General features: G+C 31.0%; 1 protein-coding gene across 10 annotated transcripts in view; it reads left to right on the top strand.

Annotated features, from left to right (window-relative positions):
• Positions 1–19,870, top strand: part of LOC143057223 (beta-1,3-galactosyltransferase 1-like) — a 63,589-nt gene that overhangs the window by 32,556 nt on the left and 11,163 nt on the right. For 2 of the 10 annotated variants that reach the window (XM_076230489.1, XM_076230484.1), the window contains exons 2-3: positions 4,320–4,463; positions 12,892–12,945. The gene's annotated coding sequence lies outside the window, so the exon portion shown is untranslated. Of the gene's footprint in view, positions 1–3,472; positions 3,579–4,319; positions 4,464–10,501; positions 10,654–12,891; positions 12,946–19,870 lie in introns of those variants that run through there. The other 8 variants (XM_076230488.1, XM_076230481.1, XM_076230485.1 and 5 more) reach the window with 6 other exon arrangements.

Genomic DNA, 19,870 nt, shown 5'->3' with positions numbered 1-19,870 from the left:
TATTAGAAATACACGATCTAAATGGTATGCTTCTCTTAAAAGTTATCCACAAAAAACCTATCCGGGGTTTTGTTCTGGTACTGGATACGTTACAAGTTTGGATGTTGTCACAAAAATAGTGAAAATATCAAAAGATGTTCCTTTTTTTCATCTGGAAGATGTGTATGTTTCCTTATGTATTAAACAACTTGGATTAAAATTGCATTATATTGATGGTTTTATGAGAACCTTTGGACTTTGTCGTAATGAATATAATACATTAGTAACTGTCCACAAGGTGGCAGTCAACAGAATGCGACGGATGTGGGAAACACTTTGTGCACCAAAAGAGAAAAAATAACCCAAACAAAAACTATAGCTTATGTATTTGAAAGAGGAAATATCTTTTGCATTTTTGTATTTTATACTAAATATTACATTAATTTCATGCACATGAAACTAATCAGCAATATGCTGCCTTCATTTTGTCATTAGGGACAGTGTATTTACGATATCAATAATATTTTTTACACACTCTTTATATAATGGTGCTTGTGATAAATCGAAAGTAGGTAACAAGTGGGTTTTTATTTTCTTTTTCATTTAATATTTATTGACAAATCTAACTCATGATAAGTTCTACCGTAGAAACCTACGTCTGGTTTATCAATTGAATGCGGCTTTTGAAAACGTTAGAAAAGAAAAGATTTAATATCTGCTGATTTTATAGATTGAAACTTCTTTAAAGTATAAACGAAGGGGAAGATACCAATGGTATTCACAACTCATAAGGCGAAAACAAACTAGCAATGCCATGGAAAAAAACACGAAAATCGAAAAAAAGACAATCGAAACAAACAAATACAAAACTAAAAAGTGAGCAAGATGAGTCCTAACAAAACCCGAGGTTGATCTCATGCGCAAGGGAATTATCATAATTATATATCAGAAATTCAGCAAGAAAAAAAAACAAATGAAGTAATATCCATTAGACTGTCTAGTCAAATATATAGTTTTAAAAAATATTGTTCATAAGTAGCAAAACTTGGAATGATTGACAGGATACATGAAGATACCTTTGCATGTAACCTGTTCGTCATCGAGATCACCAGCCTAGTACTGGCATGAACATTTTTTAATAAAATGCTGAAAATCATTTTGTTTAATTGTCGTTTGGTTTTTTGTTGCACTTTTGTGTTTCTGTTGTGTCGTTGTTTTCCTCTTATATTGGATGTGTTTTCCTCAGTTTTAGTTTGTAACCATGGAATTGTGTTTTTTTTCAATCGATTTATGAATTCGACAGCGGTATACTATTTTTGCCTTTACTTACATCTAGGAATATATTTTTTATCATGCAAGAACCCATTCTTTGTACGGATTCGGTTATATTCAGTTATAATTATTGTTATTTTATCAATTCTACATTTAATGTATCGTGTTATGGATTGCAATTGTTTTGGCCTCGAAAAACACAGAAAAAACATTACTTTTCGAAATCATCAATTGGAAAGAACAAACTGATTTATTTTGTTTATCAAACACACACTAAAGAAATAGATCAAACATCCTTTATTACAAAAATGAACTACACATGATTTTTAAACGTTTCATGATGATGACGGATGACACATTTTGCAAGACGTTTTTTTTTTGGGGGGGGGGGGGGGAGGCGAAAGATCTCAAAGTGACTTCAAACTCATAAGTCCCGAAGGTTTTTGTTATCAATACCCTACATTTTTGTTATTGGTTTGAAACTTTAGTAGGCAAACCTTGCCTCCTAAGAGTACGTATACACCTATCAATAAATGATATTACTGTCAATATGTTGTTGTGGACAATTTTTATTTTTAATACTAAGTTTACTGTAATTCATATATTAAAATGTAATTAATAGAAAATTCACTTATCTGTTTTCGGTAGCCAATGATTCAAGTGCTCAGACAAAGTTATTCTTTGTTTGTGTAGTGCATTCTTGACGAGATATCATATATGTTTGCAATTTTCAAGGTGACAGAAATCAATTACTTCCGGGTTTTTTTTGTGGTGTTTGTCTTGCTCAGTCATTATTTTTCTTTGTTGCGTTTTATGTATTGTTGTTTGTCTTTTGATCTTTTTCATTTTTAGCCATGACTTTTTTAGTTTATTTTCGACTTATGTGACTTTGTATCCGTTGCTTCTCTTTTACAGCATGGTCCTTTAGGTTTATCTATTAAATATAATCTACCAAAAAGAGAAGTTCATGTGGCATTGAAAAATTGGGAATGATATCCTGTGAAAAAAAATCACAATTTTATAGACATTGACATTGTGCATTGAATTTAGGAATCGGGAAACATTTTGACATCGTGTCATGTATTAAGGAATCGGAAAACATATTGGCATCGTGTCTTGTATTTTGAATCATGAAATATATTGACATCGTGTCTTTTCTTTTGGAATCAAGCAACATATTGGTATCATTCATGTATTTAGGAATAAAAAAAAAACATATTGACATTGAGTCTTGTATTTTATTATTGGGAATTAGGACCCTTGCTGATATTTTGTCTTGTGTTTAAGAATCGGGAAACATGGTTACTAAAAAATTTCAGCTCAATATTTGCTATGCGAATAATATAATTGTAATGAATTTGATAATTTAGACAATTTTGTATCTACAAATGATACAGAATCTGCCCACAATGAGACTGAGTTAGTTTGAGTTTGTCAGCTGAAAGTCAATTATTACAGGAAACGGAATTTGACCGTGTTTTAATCCTGTTGAAGCTATGTTTTATAGATTCTCAGTAGCCGTTTTGGTGTCTTGAAAGGGTATGTAATTGCCACTGGTCGTTAAGCAATCAATACTCGATCGATCAATTAGAGGGTGAGATTGGCCTCGTAAATATTTTATTAACCACAAGTTATTGTATATGTACCAGTAAAACTTTGAAAACGTAAAGTTAGGACTTATGATGTCCGGAGTAAGCGAGTATTAATTCATGAAATTTAATGCAGTAATTATCTAACATGTTTTCACCAATTTGCAAAAGTTAATACTATTTTACCTTTTAAAATTCCCTTTGTGTGTGTATGTATGGTTAGTTCATAACATCTGTTGAATGAAATAGCTACCATTTACCTGATATCTTCTGTATTCGAGTGGTGATAAGAAATTCACAATGAAAGATGATTTTTTTAAATCTTTTTTTGAAGGTCAATTTACCCGTCACCTAAATTAGCCGTTTATGAAACATTAATTGGTCTTGTAAGAAAAGAGGGACGAAAGATACCAAAGGGAAAGTCAAACTCATAAATCTAAAACAAACTGACAACGCCATGGCTAAAAATGAAAAAGACAAACAGAAAAACTATAGTACACATGACACAACATAGAAAACTAAAGAATAAATAACACGAACCCCTGCTAGTCAATTGTCACAGTGTATGAATATAGATTTTATTTCATATTGTATAGGCATACACTGTAAAGATCAGTCATCCGTTTTGAAACTACAAGTTTTAACTAGGTATAATTGCGAAATAACGTTATTGATAATGTCAGCATAATGGCTTAACGTCTTTAAATATTCAATACATATCGAGAATATTCCTTCAAGGTGAGTCAATTATATTGTTTTCTGTCATTGTTCCTGGTCTGAACTGTCATCCATTTTTGTATTGTATCATAGAGATGAAGCCAAACCCCTTTTTTAGTTCATCTGGCCCAATAGGGCCAAGTTATCATTTCTCATCACTTTGCATCCGTTGTCCGTCGGCGTCCCTTAACTCTTACAAAAATCTTCTCCTCTGAAACTACTGGGCCAAATAAAATCAAATTTCGCCTAAATCATCCTCAAAATGTAAAAATGTTCATTAGATGAAGATCTATCTGTGCTGAAAATTTAGGGCATCCGATGACACTGCCCATCAATAAAGGCAACAGTAGTATACCGCTGTTCAAAGTTCATAAATCGATAGAGAAAAAACAAATCCAGGTTACAAACTAAAACTGAGGGAAACATGTCAACGTTGTTGTCTTATAGACTCCTTATTAGAGATATTGCTCTGCGATGATGACTTTGACCAATCTTTGCGTTTTTTGCCTTCTATCTTAAAACTATATTATACAGATTAAAAATTAGCAAGGCAAAAAATGCAGCAAAACAAAATCTACAATGAAGATAATATGGAGGAAATGGTCAGACAATATATAAGAATACACTATAAATCACAAAATGATCAGCAAGTCAAGATCTACTAATAATTTAAATTTTGTCGATATAGTTAAGTAGACTGCCTCTTTATGGGAGTGATTGCCCTTAAACGAAGATTTTGTTTATCCTCTTTTGTATTTTTAGAAAAAAAACTAACGATGTTAGAGAGAAACTGAACAGGCAAAATGATAAGTAAAACAAGATCATCTGAACTGATTTTTGACATAAATTATATTCTTGTCTACAATGTTGGAGAATGTCTATTGTTGAATATACACATAAACCAAGGTGAGCGACACATGTTATGTATACTGAAAGATCAAATCTCTACAAATTATGAAGACCATTGAATGTTTATTAAATGCATTTCTTAATGTTTTACATCTCGATCAGAGATAAAACAAAAGTTTTAGTTCAATACATCTATTTGAATGCATCAAAAGTTTACTAATGTTCAAATATATCGCTAAATGAGAAAATCAAGATACTAAACATAAATCGAGGGCACACCATGGGCTTCAAAAAGAACAAGATCGAATTCATTATTGTAAAACACTTACTAATGTTATACTGATATGAGATATAATATAAAATGACTACAACACAATCTGAATATAAAGACTCAACAAATTAGGTGTTCATGTAAGCAATAACAAAATAAGATGTACAATATTTAATGACAACAACAAAATCTTAAATTACATGTATATATTGTTATATATCCGCAAGCTTAGGGTTGGGGTTAGGGTGAAGTTTAGGGTGAGTTTAGGGTGAGTTTTAGGGTTAGGGTAAGGGTTTAGGTAAAGGTAAGGGTTCATGTAAGCAATCTCAAAGCAATACGTGAATGACAATGATACAATATTTTTTTTTATGATTAAGTCATTAAAAGTACACGAAACATACTGTTGTGTGCAATACATATTTCCAAAGTCTTATTTTGTGTCCTTTTTGTTTTAGTTCTTTTTCTTGTTTTTTGTTGTGTATTTTTGTTGTGTTTTTTTTTAAATAATTTGTCCAGTGAAAAGAATATATAAAGCTTCCAGAAATGTTTAGTAAAAAAAAGGAACAATTTGTTAATTGAGTTTGGTCCAATAAGACTTATATTTCTTTACTTATATTTTAGTGATCAGATTTAAGTTGTCAACTTCACCTATGTTGTTGTTATACTATAGACTGGTTGCTGTTATAAATCTCGTGTATCCATATCAATGATAGATATGAGTTGTATTCTATGGCTATACTATTGACGTTTAGTTGTTCTATTGTTAATGAAATTAATACATAGATGTAGTTTAACAGACACAAATCCGTTGATGATATAGATTTCTGGTGAGGTATAAAATTAATTATATTTTTGTAATAATGATACCCCTTCTCCTGTGGTTTTGTTGGCATCGTAATGCTCGGCCATTTTTATTTTTGTTTTAAGTTAAGTCTTGTATACAGTTCATAAATTTTTGTTTTTGTCATGGAATTGTAAGTTTACTTTCGACTTGCGGTATGATTGCCAAGGACACAACTGTTAATTGAAGAATTACACGGAAATAAACAACTATAGGTCATTTTACGACCTTCAACAATGAGCAAAGCCCATACCGCATAGTCCGCAATAAAAGCCACGAATAAAAAATGTAATACGTTTTAATTCAGTAAAATAACATCATAATTTAATCCTTTCGATTTCGTTCACCTCTCTTTCACAATGTTTATTTGCTTATGATGCATGTGTTTTTAATTTATTTCTTTTATACAGTAGTGTGTTTTTCTATTTCAATTTGTTCAGACATTCACTTTAAAGTTTTCATGAAAATTTTGAATCTATTTTTTTTTAAATTTGTCTTTACATGAATAGACTATTTATGAATGGATATACGATTCAAAGTAGGAAAATATTAGAGTATTGAGTTCGAAGAAATCTAACTAGTGATCAACACATGTTTCGATTTAGTTATGGATACTGTTATAAACAGGTAGTCAGAATATTAAAGTGTTCAAAACAGACGCAAACTTTTGTTTTATATCTGGATTTTCTTTTTCTCCATATCAATTCAATAATATGCAGCAAATTGCCAACGCGCATACTTTGGACATGAAGTATACATTTAATGAAACGTCTTAGTTTTGTTTTAGTAAGTACAGAATCCTCGATCGTGTATTCTTTATTTCGATGCATTAATGATATAAAGTGACTTAAGAAATTTGATTGCATGATTTTATTATTTTAACTGAGTTTATTGAATTAATCACAGCTATTGATACATTTAACTTACTTGCTATTCAACTATTACATTCAAAAAGTAAAATTACAAATATACCGAACTCCTAGGAAATTCCGAAAAGTCCGTAATCAAATGGCAAAATCAAAAGCTCAAACACATCAGCCTTACCTTACTTTGATTGAGCATAAGCCACTATCGATATTTCTCCACCTTGTTCTGTTTTTGCTAGCCTCCCCAGATCATGCCACGTGTATCCTTCTTTCTCCATCCCTGCTGCAACGTTCCTTCTCCACGTGTATCTTGGTCTGCCCCTGCTACATTTTCCTTGTGGGTTTCACTGTAGGGATTGCCTTGTAATGTTGTTCTTTGGCTTCCTCAATGTGTGTCCTATTCATCGACACTTTCTCTTCTTTTTCAACTCTTCATCAATTCGGTCTCGGTTGGTCTTTTCTCACAGATCTTGGTTTGATATCCATTCAGGCCATCTGATGTAAAGGATGTGTCTGATACAGTTGTTAATGAAGACTCGACGTTTTTGAAGCAGGTTTAGTCTCAGTTCCATATAAGAGTATGGTTTTTACATTTGAGTTGAACAAGCGTATTTTGTCAAATTGATATTTTGTCAAATTGATCTCAAAATATTAAATGCAGTTCTAGCTTTTACAATTCTGATTTTTATGTCTTTACTTGAACCACCAAGATTATCCACTACGTTTCCAAGGTATGTGAAGGAGTCCACTTCTTCTAACGCTTGGGTGTTAACTACCAGACTTGCTAGGGACCTTGTGTTAAACTTAAAACTTTGGTCTTATTGTGGTTGATGGAAAGTCTTGTTTCTGCTGCTCTCTTTTCAAACTGTGCTAGCTTGTCCTGCATTTGATGGTGTTTATGGGACAGCAAGGCAAAGTCATTGGCAAAGTCTAGGTCATCCAGCCGTGTCTTCTGCCATCAGTGGCTTGATTCATAATCCAGTCAACTGAAAGAAGGAATAGCATCTCAAACACATCAAACGAATAGATAACAGCTGTCATATTCCTGAATTGATACAGGCATTTTCTTATGTAAAACATGGTGGATTAGACCTGGTTTCATAGCCAGTTTAATCTCTCACTTGTATGATAGTCGCATAAACGTAATTTGTTACTTTACTAGTACAATGTATTGACATTTGTGTACGTCCAAACATGGTGTGATATATAAGGAACTATTTAGAGGTTTCTTTCATCAAGGTTGATAGTTTAATTTTGAACAATCATTCTATTTTAGATCTTGATAAAAAAAATTACATGGTTGATCATCATTACAAATACTTGTTTATGCACTTTTTCCAGTAGAACTGTAATTAATATCTCGTATTTAAAAGGCAACTACAGACATCTGTCATCGATTTTAGAATTCAAAATTGAAACTAGATAAAATGTATAATGTTATCATATTGACTTAACATTTTTAATAGCTCCATATTTCTAAAGTAATAACAATCATTTCAATAAACAGAACAAATTTCCCTCTCTATTTCTTATTTTTTGTCTGATTGTCGACTTATCTACATCTTACAGGGTTTAAAATACCAGTCTTCAAGTAACATAAACATTTTTATAACTTAGTCAGTGTAATCATATGCAGATGATAAGCATAACACAACATCTTGAAACAATGCTAAAACTTACGGAACATGTATTGCAACTTTTTCAACAAAAAGGAGAAACAAGCAAATGACAAAAACTTATATTTTGTTCATTCTCTACTTAAGTTGGTGCCCAACACCTTGACTAATATTAATATGGCTCGTTTAATTTTCATATAATTTGACAAAATGTTTACTTTGAACCTTTGACAAAAATATAGAAATTTCAAAATATTTGAACCAAGCAAGCACTTTATCAGAAAAATTTCATTGGTTATATAGCAGTTTGACAAACACTAATATTGATCATTGAGAAGCTTAATATGTCCTTAATAATACAACGTGATTAAAACGTTTAGCGGATTTTTACAGAGTTATCTCCCTTTGTTAGGTACCACTTTAAATAACGTCTGGTTATCCAAAACAGGTACATAAGGTGCACTGTCATTGAGACTATATAAAACACGTTTATACAATCTAAAACAATATTTTTTAAATCAACTTTGAAAATGATATTGCACGGATCTACTATAATAAACACATTATAGATTATATTCAATTTTGTATAATCATGAAGTTTAATATTTTTATTACTAATAACTTGTGGTTGTAACGAGTTACCACAATTGAGACTATTTAATACTAGTTTTTAAAATCGCAATTAAAATTAAGTAAACATTTAAACAGACAGGTCAATGCAGTTAACCTAACAACGTTGTGCATATCAACTTTTTTATAACACGCATGGCTTCATTTGCATTCGTAAGGGAACAGTTTTTTCGTGTGTACTAAAAACCTAAACAAAAGGTTTGGTGATTTTAAGCTCAAAAGTAATCGCTTTAAATATTACGAACAATTTTACATTCAAAACAAATATTGAGCGTAAGAAATACAAATGATATATCTAAATGGATGTACTCTGTATTGGCATGTCCAAAAACTATGCATGTAAAATTACCAAAATCTGTATTTTATTTCAAGAAAGCACGTTAGAAGGACTTTATCGAGATGTCACAAAATCATGTAATGTTTGTTACTATTACCTCAAATTACAGAAAATGTATAGGCCATAACGGTCAATTATTGCACCGTGTCCTTGATTTCAAACAGTTTGTCCTCAATTCTTCACAATCTTAATGCAATATTCACGGTAAAACATGCCACGTTGTTAAATGTGAAATTTTACTGCCAGTGAATTAGAAATAGGAAAGAGGTAAATGAATAGATTTATTTCTGTCAGATGTCCCTGATCTAAGTAGAAAATTAATAATATGAACAGTAAATTATGACGAGGGCTAATATAGACTTATATTTGGGTTTTTTTTCTAATTGAAACATAAAATTAAGTCCTCGTATATAACTGTAAACAAAACAATATAATAGTGAATAAAATATCTGTAACGTTTTGTTGTGTCGGTACCGTTTTCTGTGTATAACAAAAGACAAACAATTTGACATTGGAAAAGGCAGGAATAAAGAGCCTCAGAATAGACATTTAGCTTGTCGATTAAGATGAAGAAAAAAGTCTCTGAAATACACCTATAAGTCTTGTATAAGTAAATATTTTTTTACACTAGTAATGTCACGGTATTGAAGTCAATTATAATTTAATGCAATAATTGACTTTGATTGTCATAAATAAGACTTAAGATTGTATGGAGCTTTAAATGGGCCGAATCTAAAATAAAACATGACCTTGATAATCAAAGTAAATTACACCCCGTTGTACATTATGAATACTTTTGTTTGTTGTCATTGAGGAGTAGCCTATTTAAATAACTAATGGTAGTATCGGAGTCCTTCACCGTCTCGGTGGAAAAGGATAGTTGTACATTTTTGATAAGATTATTAACAATTTTTAACATTTCCTCATTAAGAATGTTAAGTCCTATAATTTTTACAGGATTTTGTTTTACAGCCAGAAAGAAAGTACGAAGACCTGTGTTTTTCTTTTTTAAACTTTTAAAGCATTTTACGAGAGCTTTTGACCTTAACACATTTCTGTGTTGTATATTCAAAGCCTGTAGATAGAGAGCAAGCTTCGAGATTAGTATTTTGTATTCTGTTTTGTTTCATAGCAAAAAAAAGTGTAATCATCTATTTTTCATTTCTCTTAATTTTCACATATTTTATTTCAAATAACTGTAATTTGGATTTTTCTTTTAGTTTACAAAATGATGCATTTTTCCAATATCAACCTTTAAATTGTGTTGTATTTTGACAACCTGCTGAATGAGAACAAGTTACAAAATTTTTTTTTAAAATAACACGATATCAACTTTATTTTGACCAAATGTGAAAAATTGTTATTGTATGTATCTCTCCATAATACATTAAACATGTTTCTTTCAGGTTCATAATTAATTATAATACAGATAAAATCACTATCAATTAAATACTTTACAAGAAAAGTAGTACTTGCATAACCTTGTGATCAGGTAAAAATATTTTAAAAAAACCATTACTGTCACACTTATTGGAGGTTAAACAGGTTAAATGTATTGTGCATTTTAATTGGACGTTTCATATTACATAGTCGACATTTTGTCAGTAGCGATCTATGTAGCTTTGTATCCAAGTGCAACTAGCATAATATGTGGACAAAACCTTAAATAAATAAAATGGATGTTTGGTAAGTATAATATAAAAAAGATATACAAAAGTAGGTAAGAAAACACTAATTTCAGTGAATGGAATCAACAATTAATTTCGTCGTATTACATTTCTAATTCAAAACCAAGGCAATGGATATTTCTAAATCAATGAATATGTAACGATTCAAGAAAATATTCTTGTTGGTAAACTAACGGTTACTGTCTATCAGCAATGTCAACAAAATTTGTAATTACTTTGATAATTGTTAATCAAAGTTTTTTAATACGAACTTAAATCTAAGGATAAATGTTTTGCTTTTCTGCACCGACGACATTACGTGCAGACTTTCTCTTTCAATCGAAACAAAAATGTGGTTTCTCTGCTTTTGATCCCGATGATGAATTGAATATACGTTACGCATATGTTCACCATAATAGGTTTTTAAATACATTGTTTTGAATCATATTATGTTGAATCATTGATCTTATATATAAAAGCAGTTTTGATACTTTCATCTTCCTACACTAACTTTCAATAACCTAAGTTTTCCATGTTGTGTCGTGTGTACTATTGTTTGTCTATTTGTCTTTTTTATTTTTTCCCATGGCGTTGTCAGTTTATTTTTTATCTATGAGTTTGACTGTTCCACAAGTATATCCGCCCCTCTTTTTTATACGGTATGTTTGTATTGCTTTGAATATGTGTGTGTGTGTGTTGTTTGATAGAGTAATTATTAGTTTCATCTAGCAACAAAGGCCGTGTTTCTACCCCTAATTATTGTTTGGCATTATCTTTATTATTTATGTGACTGTGACTGTGGCTGTGACTGTGGTTGTGACTGTGGTTGTGACTGTGGTTGTGGCTTTCATTTAAAAAAAATTGACGCTAATAGCAAATCATTACAAAACGATCTGAATAAATGAACAAAACAGCAGTCATGATTTCTGTCTGCACCCTGTACATTTTTAACACAATTGTTTTTTTTTTCTTGTCTGCTTACTTTTAAGCACCCCTAGTTTTTGGTTGGGTTCGTGTTGTTTATTCTTAGTTTTCTATGTTGTGTGATGGGTATTATTGTTTGTCTTTTTCATTTTTAGCCATGTCGTTGTCAGTTTTTTTAGATTTATGAGTTTGACTGTCCCTTTGGTATCTTTCGTCCCTCTTTTATTTTAGTTTTTGTGTACAATTTAGAGTTAAGTATGGCGTTCATTATCACTGAATTAGTATATTTATTTGTTAAGGGGCCAGCTGAAGGACGCCTCCGAGTGCGGGAATTTCTAGCTGCATTGAAGACCTGTTGGTGACCTTCTGCTGTTGTCTGTTCTATGGTCGGGTTGTTGTCTCTTTGACATATTCCCCATTTCCGCTCTCAATTTTATTACTAGTACCTTGACAACATTTAAGAAACATATAACCTAAACTTTTGGATAAAGTGTATTCATGTTAATTAAGGGATTATAATTCCTGGAGTTTTATATTAACGTATAGCTTATACATTGATTTTCGCCTTACTTCGTCTTTTCATGTTTTGTTTCTAAAGTAGTTGTTATTATTTGATTTTTATAAAAGCGTTGTCGCTAACATTGAATGCATTGTTAACTTTGCTATTTATTCAAAAATGTCTACCATCGAGGAGATTTAAACGTTAACAATTGTATGAACGATTGCTTGTGTTTTATTTCTTTTGAGTTCGTAGTTAAAATTATAGAGATAGGTTCGTTACCTTGTTATTTTTAACTTTTAATAAAGTATTGATCTCTGAATATCAGACTGCTAAACAAAATCAATAAATCTTTTTTTTGATACTGAATAAATTGTAATCGACAATATGGCTGATCCTTCATAAAATCAAATCGATTGTATTTTTTTTTTTTTTTTTAATTTCTTCATATATATTCATTGCTTTAAAAAAAGAATACCATAAATGTCTTAGATTGAGCTGAGTGGAGCATATCAAAATTAGTCAAATAAATATAATGTATACATTACACGATAAATATGCATTATATAAAAATATGTTCACATATTGTTATTTGAAGCATATGCTTCAACGAACACATCATATAAATGTACTGATTGTGTGTCATTGACGGATAGTCAATTTGCTTTGTTTTTTCTATTACATTTTTGAGAGACTAAAAATAGATTAAAAGTTATCCATCTATAACAAGTTCATGCTTAACCAACTGAAATATTTTTCACATTAATTTTGATGTATTACTGAAAATTAAAAACTTTCATAAAGATGGTGTCATGATCTCTTTTTCTTTTCTAGCGACACTCCGCCTTACTCTGGTTACGTAGATATGTATCCCAGTTGATATATAAGGTATGATACAGTTTATTCTAATGTATGCTATTTTACTAAATCATATTGCAATTATTTTGAATCAATCAATCTCAGCAAATAATGTTAATTTCCTAAAACATTTTCGCAAAAAAAAACATTTTTTACAGACATCGTCTACTAGTATACTTTGCCAAAAGGAACAATCTTAGAAATTTACATTGAAAGTCGGTTGAAAACAAAACTTTCGACAAAAAGAGATGATTTCAAATGTCCAATTATTAACTTTTCATTTCTATGTATCAACATTCAAGCAGCACCTGCACATATGTATAGATATCTTCCAATTGATACGATATTTCCCATCATGGTTTCCATGACAGATGATTACTTCTCTGACGGAAGCTATTAAACCAAGAGTTCTTAATATTTAGATGAAGTTGAAATCATCCCTTCGTACATTTTATGGACACCATCACGAGTTTGTTGACCTTTATGGAATATACATTTCACAGATGATATCGGATATGTTCCTTATGTCGTTATTACAATCCCGTTCCCTTTATACGAATGTGACCTACCGATTAAGACTAATAATACGGTTTGTATTAATATGAGCAACACGACGGGTGCCACTTGTGGAGCAGGATCTCTTTACCCTTCCTTGGCACCTGAGATCATCCCCAGTATTGGTGATGTTTGTATTGCTTAGTCTTAATTTCTTCTATGTACTCGGTTGTTTTTTCTCTCCTTTAGCCATGGTGTCTACAATTTGTTTCGATTTATGAGTTTGAATGTCCCTCTGGTAAATTTCTCTTTTATCTCTGCTTCTGCTTATATTTATCAGTTCATTATTGTATCTAAAACATCATTCGGAATATGTTAGATGACCTGCGATTCCTTGTTGTAATATATTGCCATGTTTGTGCCACATGATCAGATGCTCTGACTGTGTAGTTGTCTTGGGTAAGTATTTCAATTGTAGTCTTGAAATTGGTGTCTGTGGCAAGTTGATTATTAATGGTTATGCATAAGCACTTGCTAGATTGAATACTGTTAAGCGTTGAAATTTGAAGGCAGCTTTGAAGCCTGTCCCGATAAGACGATATAGGGTATGCTTATTATTGAGGTGTTCCGGATAAGACGATATAGGGTATGCTCATTATGGAGGTGTTCTGGATAAGACGATATAGGGTATGCTCATTATTGAGGTGTTCCGGATAAGACAATATAGGGTATGCTCATTATTGAGGTGTTCCGGATAAGACGATATAGGGTATGCTCATTATGGAGGTGTTCTGGATAAGACGATATAGGGTATGCTCATTATTGAGGTGTTCCGGATAAGACGATATGTGGTATGCTCATTATTGAGGTGTGGATTAATCACTGATAATTATGGTAGTGTATATTTCGTTTTATCATATTTTTATCAAGGTAAATACGATAAATGATTATTTTTTTAATGATGTCCTCTCCTCATATCATGTAATGTGTTTGGACAAAGGACGCATTATGTTCTAAATTGATTCCTTGGATGAAGCCTGTGTTTATAAACGTAAAATTGAAAGAATCGTTTTGTCTCTCTGATTCTGCTGATAATCTCTAGTTTTATTTTGTTTTAAATTATCATTTAATTCATTTATCAGTTTGTTTTTAAAATTCAAGAAAGAAGAATGAAATCGATACAAATAAAATAACATTTAAAATGTTTCAGCAGAATTGCTTATATAAATAGTTTATACGAAATTCTATGTTTTACATTATTGTAGGTCTTCTTTTAGTCCATGCTTTGGGTTTTTTCCAAACAAAATCTCCATTGATTAGATATTCATACTGCATAAGTTTTGGTCATTATGTGCGAGGAAATTATTTTGGTTTATTGCGCGCTGCATTTCGGGTGACAAACAACCATAGGGCTTACTTCAATCCATCCATTTATTTGTTTATTACTGTTTGGAAATCTTGAACATATTTTTTAAATGCTTGTAAACAAAACATATTTCCTTATAATGTTTAATTGTTTATGTTCTTTGTTGGTCGGTTTATTTTTTATGGATGCATCTAAAGTGTTCTATCCTCGAAAAGAACTGTTTCATGCTATCAGGAAAATATTTTACTTTGATCATGAATATTTAATTTTCCTCAATACATTGTTTTGTAATAAGCTCGCGTTTTAAGCCGCAAAAAGACTCTTGATATAGACGAAAGATTTCCTCTATTGTTTTAGTTTCTGTTCTGGTATATTGACATTTCTCACACACAACAGTTAATGTCAGTAATAAACACAGGTAAAACTAGAATCAATTCAACCAATTTCATATTGCATTACCGTTGAGGGTACTTTGGGGTACAGAAGTATTCCTCAAAACTAACGGAGGCAGTAAACAGTGTGGTGTTTTATTCCGACATTTTTACTCATCTCCTCTGATGACTATGAGGGTTGATCTTTTTTTATGGAAAAATCACATAGTTCTAAAACATAAAACATAATTTTGCTCCCTCCATTAAATGTATTGAATTTTTCAAAGTAGTATTCATATTGATTCTTGCAGAATGTTTTTATTCCATGTTATAACAATACTTAAAAAAATGTTTAAAGAATTTTCTTCTTTAGCTATTTGGATAAACTCATACTGATTAAAAATGTTGCGTTTATAAGAAATAGGGCCTTATGTATTTTGCTGTTTTTAATATTCATGCGAAATTCAATTTGAAAAAGACAACAAAAATACTGATCTCTAAGGATAATTATAAACAGAAAGTTCCTTTTCAAAGGGTAAAATCAAACTCATCAATGGAATGCAAAAAACTGTTATATTCCAGACTTGGTACAGCTATATCCTTATGTAGGACATGGTTTATAGCTGATATAATATCTTACTTGTTTGCCATTCGTATAAAATTCTATGATATTGAGAACGATGTGTGAACAAAACAAACAGACATAATAGGTAAAAATGTCAAAAAAGCAGTCAATATTGAGTTATCATCTTAATCAATATAATTACAACTATGCCCAACAAAGAAAAACAAAGTGGCAACAATAAAATGTTTCTTAACTGTTTCACTGCTTTATGCTTAAACATTTTGATTTGCTAGATTAAACAGAATGTAATTTTACCAATATAATATATTATATTTAAAGCATATTTGGATTGTTAAGAATAACTCCAATTTAACATGACATAAAAGACATGGGATTAATGGGAGGGGAGGGATGATTTCACAACTGACATTTCTTGGTACAATAGCTTTCGTGTAAGCAGCAACCCTCTATTGTTTGTCTGTTTGTCTTTTTTTATTTTTTCCCATGGCATTGTCAGTTTATTTTTGATCTATGAGTTTGACTGTTCCTCAAGTATATTCGCCCTCTTCTTTTATACGTTATATTTGCATTGCTTTGAATATGTGTGTGTGTTGTTTGATAGAGTAATTATTAGTTTAATCTAGTAACAAAGGTTGTGTTTCTACCCCTAATTATTGGTTGCCATTATCTTTATCATTTATGTGGCTGTGACTGTGGCTGTGACTGTTGGTGTGGCTGCGGCTGTGGTTGGGGCTGTGGCTGGGGCTTTTACTGTGACTGTGGCTGTGGCTGTGGTTGTCATTTAAAAAATTGACGCTAATAGCAAATCATTACAAAATGATCTGAATAAATGAAAAAAAACAGCAGCCTTGATTTCTGTCTGCACCCTGTACATTTTCAACACAATGTTGTTTTTTTTCTTTTCTGCTTACTTTTAAGCACCCTAGTTTTTGGTTGGGTTCGTGTTGTGTATTCTTTAGTTTCTATGTTGTGTCATGTGTACTATTGTTTGTCTGTTTGTCTTTTTCGTTTTTAGTCATGGCATTGTCAGTTTATTTAAGATTAATGAGTTTGACTGTCTCTTTGGTAACTTTCGTCCCACTTTTATTTTAGTTTTTTGGGTACAATTTGAAGTTTAGTATGGCGTTCATTATCACTGAACTAGTTTATATATTTGTTTAGAGGCCAGCTGAAGGACGCCTCCGGTTGCGGGAATTTCTCGCTGCATTGAAGACCTGTTGGTGACCTTCTGCTGTTGTCGTTCTATAGTCGGGTTGTTGTCTCTTTGACACATTCTCCATTTCCATTCTCAATTTTATTACTAGTACCTTGACAACCTTTACGAAACATATAACCTACACTTTTGGATAAAGCGTATTTATGTTAATTAAGGGGTTATAATTCCTGGAGTTTTATATTTAAGACAATTGATGAAGCTGCATTAGCTTATAGCTTATACATTGATTTTCGCCTTGCTTCGTTTTTTATGTTTTGTTTCTAAGGTAGATGTTTATTATTTGATTTTTATAAAAGCGTTGTCGCTAACATTGAATGTATTGTTAACTTTGCTATTTATTCATAAATGTCTACCATCGAGGGGATTTAAACGTTAAAAATGTCTACCATCGAGGGGATTTAAACGTTAACAATTGTATGAACGATTGCTTGTGTTTTGTTTCTTTTTAGTTCATAGTTAAAATTATAGAGATTGGTTCGTTACCTTGTAATTTTTAACATTTAAAAAGTATTGATTTCTAATTATCAGACTGCAAAACAAAATCAATAAATCTTTTATTTGATACTGAATAAATTTTAATCGACAACATGGGTTTAGTCTGATCCTTCATCAAAACAACATGGGTTTAGTCTGATCCTTCATCAAAACAACATGGGTTTAGTCTGATCCTTCATCAAATCAAATCGATTGTATTTTTTTTTACAATTTCTTCATATATTTTAAATGCTTTAAATAGAATACAACAGTTGTCTTAAATTGAGGTTTGTAGAGAACATCAAAGTCAGTCAAATATATATAATTAATACATCACACGATAAATATGCATTATATATAAATATGTTCACATATTGTTATTTGAATACGAAAGCCGAGAAGGTCATTCAAAATTCAAAATTCAAAATTCAAAATTCAAAATTTAAAATTTAAAATTTAAAATTCAAAACTCAAAATCCTACATTAATCTATCATGATTCCCCGCGCCCTACAAAAGCCAAAAAAGATCGCACTTTACACTTTAATATACTACTGAAAGCTATTTTAGAAAGTTTGTTAAGAACACGAACCCATTGAAACATGGCAAAGGGTCCGTTACACCTTCGTAGGGATACATCCAACTTTACCATTTGAAACCCTTGGCAACACAGCGTTCTTGCAAGTAGCAACTTTCTATCAAGAAAATAAGAAAGAAAACCCGAGCCCTATACTACTACAGCTGCAAAGTCGCTTCCATCAAATGGAACGTTCACAATGGAAAAAATGAAATTATCGCTTTTTCGTAAAGTTTAAATATGCATGAAATATTTACCACTGGAGGTTAAGCAAACAACAACAAATCTCTTATAATAACATAGTTTTCCAATGGAAGAATCTAGTTATTAAAATATGTATATACAAAAGTCAGGTTTTGTGTATCGTTTATCAAATTCTGATAATTTTATGTTTTTATATCAACAAAATTCATGTCAAGTTTTTGACGATTTTTCATTATGTTATTTGGGAGTTACGGTCTATAATTGACGAAAGATGATACTTTTGGCACTCACTTATGTAATTCCATTGATTACGAAAGCGTATTAGGGTCATCCTTTTTTATTTATTTTTTTTTCAAATTGTCGACTTTAACCTTGGAATTATCAACTTTAATCTTGCAATTTCCAACTTTAATCTTGGAATTATCAATTTTAATCTGGTTGGAGGGGCTAACTTCGATTGTTTTTGGTAGGGTTGTGCTATGTTTGTCTAAAACAATGTACCCATTTTTATATACTATTTACTAGTATATAGTACCTATATTTATATATTAAAAGTGTGACCTACCATGACATTTCCAGGCTTATGGAGGTAGAACGTCATTGTTAGAAAAATTATAAACATGATAAATATCAAGATTCAATGAAATACGTATGGCTTCTTTTTTGCGGACGCCGAACTATACATTATATATAAGTTTTGAAGAAGTTTTACTTTATCGTTTGAAGTGAAAATTATTTGAATCTACATTTTAAATTGATACACAAAAAAAATCAAAATTCTCTGCTTTATAGATTTTATTTCATAAATGGAGTCTGAAATATATCCATCACAAATGTACCGTATCAAATTCATATATCAAAACACCTAGTTATAAACTGTTACGCGTCGCTAACTATGTATAGAGATATGCATAATAAATCTCAAATAAAAGAAGGAATTCTGAAAGCTGACTTTGACAAATTAACTTCATGTGAACAAGTTTAAATTAGAAAATATTCTAAAATAGAGCTACAAAAGAAAACAAAATGCTCTGCTCCATAGATTTTCTTTCATAAATGGAGTCTGAAATATATCCATAATAAATGCACCGTATCAAATGCATATATGAGAACACCAAGACTTTAAAACTGTTACGCGTCGCATACTTTGTTTAGAGACACGCATGATAAATCTAAATTAAAAGACAAATTTAAAAAGAGGATTTCTTAAAGCTTACTTTGACATATTCTAAACTAACTTAGTTTCAACATGTTTAAATTACATAGAGCTAAGAATTGTTTGTATTGTAGTAAAAAAAAATGATATCCAGGAACATTGCAAAACATTTTCACCAGTTTCAAAGACGGTTTCGGGTTAAAGAAATAACAGAAATAAATTAAAAAATAATCATTTAAAAAAAACAGTTGAAATTTTATATTACAATCCAATATAGTATGTCAAAACTATGTAAGTATCCTCTACAATGAAAGAAAATTTGTCTTTTCGGACACAATGCGAAATGCTTAATTTCTTACAGCATAAATGTTTCAATGTGTTCCCTGTATGGATAAAAAAAAACGCTACGATCTCCATTCTTCGCCTGGCTATTCTCTAATTTAACACCTGACAATAATTCTCATTCACTACACCGAAAAGTGGACAGCATATTCTTTGTGTTGTATAAATGA

The sequence above is a fragment of the Mytilus galloprovincialis genome, chromosome 13 (genome assembly GCF_965363235.1).
Source record: "Mytilus galloprovincialis chromosome 13, xbMytGall1.hap1.1, whole genome shotgun sequence".
NCBI lineage: Eukaryota > Metazoa > Mollusca > Bivalvia > Mytilida > Mytilidae > Mytilus > Mytilus galloprovincialis.
The sequence above is the reverse complement of the archived record's forward strand: the minus strand, read 5'-3'. Positions and strand labels throughout refer to the sequence as shown.